The sequence below is a fragment of the Salmo salar genome, unplaced genomic scaffold, assembly GCF_905237065.1.
Source record: "Salmo salar unplaced genomic scaffold, Ssal_v3.1, whole genome shotgun sequence".
Lineage (NCBI taxonomy): Eukaryota > Metazoa > Chordata > Actinopteri > Salmoniformes > Salmonidae > Salmo > Salmo salar.
In genome coordinates, this window is record NW_025548070.1 from 91623 (window position 1) to 98948 (window position 7326).

The 7326-nt window shown below is 42.0% G+C and overlaps 1 pseudogene; it reads left to right on the top strand.

The window, feature by feature from the left end:
* Nucleotides 1-4794, top strand: part of LOC123732633 (uncharacterized) — a 76417-nt pseudogene extending 71623 nt beyond the window's left edge.
* Nucleotides 4795-7326: the final 2532 nt, after the last annotated feature.

Below are 7326 nucleotides of genomic sequence, written 5' to 3' on the forward strand. Positions count from 1 at the left end.
TCCAGACTGAGAACGATATAGTACTGTCCAGACTGAGAAGTATATAGTACTGTCCAGACTGAGAACGATATAGTACTGTCCTGTCCAGACTGGAGAACTATATAATACTGTCCAGACTGAGGAACTATATAGTACTGTCCTGTCCAGACTGAGAACTATATAATACTGTCCAGACTGAGAACTATATAATACTGTCCAGACTGAGAACTATATAATACTGTCCAGACTGAGAACTATATAGTACTGTCCAGACTGGAGAACGATATAGTACTGTCCTGTCCAGACTGAGAACGATATAGTACTGTACTGTCCAGACTGAGAACGATATAGTACTGTACAGACTCGAGAACTATATAGTACTGTCCTGTCAGACTGAGAACTATATAGTACTGTCCAGACTGAGAACGATATAGTACTGTACTGTCCAGACTGAGAACGATATAGTACTGTCCAGACTGAGAACGATATAGTACTGTACTGTCCAGACTGAGAACGATATAGTACTGTCCAGACTGAGAACTATATAAGTACTGTCCAGACTGAGAACGACATAGTACTGTACTGTCCAGACTGAGAACGATATAGTACTGTCCAGACCGAGAAACGATATAGTACTGTACTGTCCAGACTGAGAACGATATAGTACTGTACTGTCCAGACTGAAGAATTATATAGTACTGTCCACACTGGAGAACTATATAGTACTAGTCCAGACTGGAGAACTATATAGTACTGTCACGAGACTAATATAGTACTGTCCAGACTGAGAACTATAGTACTGTCCAGACTGAGAACTATATAATACTGTCCAGACTGAGAACTATATAGTACTGTCCAGACTGAGAACTATATAGTACTGTCCAGACTGAGAACTATATAGTACTGTCAGACTGGAGAACTATATGAGTACTGTCCAGACTGAGAACTATATAGTACTGTCCATACTGAGAACTATATAGTACGTACTGTCAGATTGAGTACGATATAGTACTGTACTGTCCAGACTGAGAACGATATAGTGCTGTACGGATACAGGAATAGTACTGTCCAGACTGAGAACTATATGGTACTGTCCAGACTGAGAACTATATAGTACTGTCCAGACTGAGAACTATATAGTACTGTCCGGACTGAGAACTATAGTACTGTCCAGACTGAGAACTATATAGTACTGTCCAGACCGAGAACGATATAGTACTGTCCAGACTGAGAGAATGATATAGTACTGTCCTGTCCAGACTTAGAACTATATAGTACTGTCCTGTCCAGACTGGAGAACTTATATAGTACTGACCAGACTGAGAACTATATAATACTGTCCAGACTGGAGAACTATATAGTACTGTCCAGACTGAGAACTATATAATGCCGTACTGTCCAGACTGAGAAGTATATAGTACTGTCCAGACTGAGAACGATATAGTACTGTCCAGACTGAGAACGTATATAGTACTGTCCTGTCCAGACTGAGAACTATATAGTACTGTCCTGTCCAGACTGAGAACTATATAAGTACTGTACTGTCCAGACTGAGAACTATAGTACTGTCCAGACTGAGAACTATATAATACTGTCCAGACTGAGACATATAGTACTGTCCGGACTGAAGAACTATATAGTACTGTCCTGTCCAGACTGAGGGACTATATAGTACTGTCCAGACTGGAGAACGATATAGTACTGTACTGTCCAGACTGAGAACTATATAGTACTGTTCTGTCGGACTCGAGAACTATATAGTACTGTCCTGTCCAGAATGAGAACGATATAGTACTGTCCAGACTGAGAACGATATAGTACTGTCCAGACTGGAGAACTATATAGTACTGTCCAGACTGAGAACGATGTGTACTGTCCAGACTGAGAAGTTATAGTACTGTCCAGACTGAGAACGATATAGTACTGTCCTGTCCAGACTGAGAACTATATAATACTGTCCAGACTGAGAACTATATAGTACTGTCCTGTCCAGACTGAGAACTATATAATACTGTCCAGACTGAGAACTATATAATACTGTCCAGACTGAGAACTATATAATACTGTCCAGACTTGGGAACTGATATAGTACTGTCCAGACTGAGAACGATATAGTACTGTCCTGTCCAGACTGAGAACGATATAGTACTGTACTGTCCAGACTGGAGAACGATATAGTACTGTACAGACTGAGAACTATATAGTACTGTCCTGTCAAGACTGAGAACTATATAGTACTGTCCAGACTGAGAACGATATAGTACTGTACTGTCCAGACTGGAGAACGATATAGTACTGTCAGACTGAGAACGATATAGTACTGTACTGTCAGACTGAGAACGATATAGTACTGTCCAGACTGAGAACTATATAGTACTGTCCAGACTTGAGAAACGATATATACTGTACTGTCCAGACTGAGAACGATATAGTACTGTCCAGACCGAGAACGATATAGTACTGTACTGTCCAGACTGCGAGAACGATATAGTACTGTACTGTCCAGACGGGAGAATTATATAGTACTGTCCACACAGAGAACTATATAGTACTGTCAGACTGAGAACTATATAGTACTGTCCAGACTGAGAACTATATAGTACTGTCCAGACTGAGAACTATATAGTCTTACTGTCAGACTGAGAGAACTATATAGTACTGTCCAGACTGAGAACTATATAGTACTGTCAGACTGAGGAACTATATAGTACTGTCCAGACTGAGAACTATATAGTACTGTCCAGACTGAGAACTATATAGTACTGTCCAGACTGAGAACTATATAGTACTGTCCATACCGGAGAACGATATAGTACTGTCCAGACTGAAGAAGTATATAGTACTGTCCAGACCGAGAACGATATAGTACTGTCCTGTCCAGACTGGAGAACTATATAATACTGTCCAGACTGAGAACTATATAGTACTGTCCTGTCCAGACTGAGAACTATATAATACTGTCCAGACTGAGAACTATATAATACTGTCCAGACTGAGAACTATATAATACTGTCCAGACTGAGAACCTATAGTACTGTCCAGACTGAGAACGATATAGTACTGTCCTGTCCAGACTGAGAACGATATAGTACTGTACTGTCCAGACTGAGAACGATATAGTACTGTACAGACTGGAGAACTATATAGTACTGTCCTGTCCAGACTGAGAACTATATAGTACTGTCCAGACTGAGAACGACATAGTACTGTACTGTCCAGACTGAGAACGATATAGTACTGTCCAGACTGAGAACGATATAGTACTGTACTGTCCAGACTGAGAACGATATAGTACTGTCCAGACTGAGAACTATTAGTACTGTCCAGACTGAGAAACGATATAGTACTGTACTGTCCAGACTGAGAACGATATAGTACTGTCCGCAGAGAGAACGATATAGTACTGTACTGTCCAGACTGAGAACGATATAGTACTGTACTGTCCAGACTGGAGAATTGCATAGTACTGTCCACACTGAGAACTATATAGTACTGTCCAGACTGGAGAACTATATAGTACTGTCCAGACTGAGAACTATATAGTACTGTCCAGACTGAGAACTATATAGTACTGTCCAGACTGAGAACTATATAATACTGTCCAGACTGGAGAACTATATAGGTACTGTCCAGACTGAGAACTATATAGTACTGTCCAGACTGGAGAACTATATAGTACTGTCCTGTCCAGACTGAGAACTATATAGTACTGTCCAGACTGAGAACTATATAATACTGTCCAGACTGAGAACTATGTAGTACTGTCCAGACTGAGAACTATAATACTGTACTGTCCAGACTGAGAAACTATATAGTACTGTCCGAGACTGAGGAACTATATAGTACTGTCCAGACTGAGAACTATATAGTACTGTCCTGTCCAGACTGAGAACTATATAATACTGTCCAGACTGGAGAACTATATAGTACTGTCAGACTGAGAACTATATGAGTACTGTCCTGTCAGACTGGAGAACTATATAGTACTGTCCAGACTGGAGAACTATAGTACTGTCCAGACTGAGAACTATATAAGTACTGTCCAGACTGAGAACTATATAGTACTGTCCTGTCTAGACTGGAGAACTATATAGTACTGTCCTCTCGAGACCGAGAACTATATAGTACTGTCTAGACTGAGGAACGATATAGTACTGTCCTGTCCAGGACTGAGAACTATATAGTACTGTCTAGACTGGAGAACGATATAGTACTGTCCTGTCTAGACTGAGAACTATATAGTACTGTCCTCTCCAGACTGAGAACTATATAGTTCTGTCCAGACTGAGAACGATATAGTACTGTCCTGTCCAGACTGGAGAACTATATAGTACTGTCTGAGACTGAGAGCAGTATATAGTACTGTCCTGTCCAGACTGAAAACTATATAGTACTGTCCTGTCTAGACTGAGAACTATATAGTACTGTCCAGACTGAGAACTATATAGTACTGTCCTGTCCCAGACTGAGAACTATATAGTACTGTCCAGACTGAGAAAAGGCCTTTGTTCCCCAGCATGATGCCATATGTGGGCTGAACTCTCCCCTGATTGTCTCGCTCGGTCATGAGACTCTGGTCAACACCCTCCTCCCCAGCCTTACTGGGACCTGGTGAACACCCTCCTCCCCCAGCCTTACTGGGACCTGGTCAACACCCTCTCTCCCCAGCCTTACTGGGACCTGGTGAACACCCTCCTCCCCCAGCCTTACTGGGACCTGGTCAACACCCTCCTCCCCCAGCCTTACTGGGACCTTCTGTCAGACAGACTGTACCTGGTCTACTGTAGCTCTGACGTCTACTGTAATCTGCTGTAGTCTACTGTAGCACTGTAATCTACTGTAGCACTGTATTCTACTATGTAATCTACTGTAGCACTGAAGTCTATTGTATCTGTAGTCTACTGTAGTCTATTGTACCACTGTAGTCTACTGTAGCACTGTAATCTACTGTAGCACTGTAATCTACTGTAAACTACTGTACCACTGTAAACTACTGTACCACTGTAGTCTATCTGTAGTCTGCTGTAGCTCTGAAGTCTACTGTAGTCTGCTGTAGCTCTGAAGTCTACTGTAGTCTACTGTACCACTGTAATCCACTGTACACTGTAATCTACTGTAATCTACTGTAGCACTGACATCTGTTGTACCACTGTAATCTACTGTACCACTGTAATCTACTGTAATCTACTGTAGCACTGACGTCTGTTGTACCACTGTAATCTACTGTACCACTGTAATCTACTGTAATCTACTATACCACTGAAGTCTACTGTAATCTACTTTAACACTGAAGTCTATTGTACCACTGTAATCTACAGTAATCTTCTGTACCACTGTATTCTACTGTAATCTCACTGTAGCACTGAAGTTCTATTGTATCACTGTAGTCTACTGTAGTCTATTGTACCACTGTAATCTACTGTACCACTGTAGTCTACTGTACCACTGTAATCTACTGTAGCATGTAGTCTACTGTTGTCTATTGTACCACTGTAGTCTACTGTAGTCTATTGTACCACTGTAGATTACTGTAGTCTACTGTACCACTGTAGTCTACCGTAGTCTACTGTAGTCTACTGTAGCACTGTAGTCTATGGTACCAATGTAGTCTACTGTAGTCTACTGTAGTCTACTGTACCACTGTAAACTACTGTACCACTGTAGTCTACTGCGTTACCACTGTAATCTACTGTACCACTGTAACTACTGTACCACTGTAGTCCACTGTAGTCTACTGTAGTCTACTGTTGCACTGTAATCTACTGTACCACTGTTATCTACTGTACCACCGTAGTCTACTGTACCACTGAACTCTACTGTACCACTGTAATCTACTGTAGTCTACTGTACCACTGTAGTCTACTGTAGTCTACTGTACCACTGTAATCTACTGTACCACTGTTATCTACTGTACCACTGTAGTCTACTGTTGCACTGAACTCTACTGTACCAACTGTAATCTACTGTACCACTGTAGTCTGCTGTGGTCTACTGTACCACTGTAATCTGCTGTAGTCTACTGTAGCATAGCAACACTGCGGCAGGTAGCCTAGTGGTTAGAGCGTTGGGCCAGTAACTGAAAGGTTGCTGGATCGAATCCCCGAGCTGACAAAGGTAAAAATCTGTCGTTCTGCTCCTCTGAACAAGGCAGTTAACCCCACTGTTCCCGGTAGGACATCATTATAAATAAGAATTTGTTCTTAACTGACTTTCCTGGTTAAATAAAAATAAATTATACAAATTTTGTAGGATGGTGAGATGGACTGATGGTCGGCGTTGCTCAGGTCATGGAACCTCCCCTTACTGTGACCTCATTGCTGATCTCCAACTGATGCACCACTGTAGGATGCTATAAATCACTGGGACACCACTGTAGGATGCTACAAATCACTGATGCACCACTGTAGGATGCTATAAATCACTGGGACAACACTGTAGGGATGCTACAAATCACTGAGACGTCCACCGTAGGATGCTATAAATCACTGAGGCACCACTGTAGGATGCTATAAATCACTGGGACAACACTGTAGGATGCTATAAATCACTGAGACGCCACTGTAGGATGCTATAAATCACTGGGACACCCTGTAGGATGCTATAAATCACTGGGACACCACTGTAGGATGCTATAAATCACTGAGGCACCACTGTGGGATGCTACAATCACTGGGACACCACTTGAGGATGCTATAAATCGACTGAGACACCACTGTAGGATGCTATAAATCACTGGGACACCACTGTGGCATCTATAAACGATCACTGGTTAACACCACTGTAGGATGCTATAAATCACTGGGACACCACTGTAGGATGCTATAAATCACTGAGACACCACTGTGAGGATGCTATAAATCACTGAGACACCACTGTAGGATGCTATAAATCACTGGGACACCACTGTAGGATGCTATAAATCACTGGGACACCACTGTAGGATGCTATAAATCACTGGAACACCACTGTAGGATGCTATAAAATCACTGGGACACCACTGTAGGATGCTATAAATCACTGAGACACCACTGTAGGATGCTATAAATCACGGGACACCACTGTAGGATGCTATAAATCACTGAGAGCCACTGTAGGATGCTATAAATCACTGGAACACCACTGTAGGATGCTATAAATCACTGGGACACCACTGTAGGATGCTATAAATCACTGAGACACCACTGTAGGATGCCATAAATCACTGAGACACCACTGTAGGATGCTATAAATCACTGGGACACCACTGTAGGATGCTATAAATCACTGGGACACCACTGTAGGATGCTATAAATCACTGAGACACCACTGTAGGATGCTATAAATCACTGAGACACCACCAGGATGCCA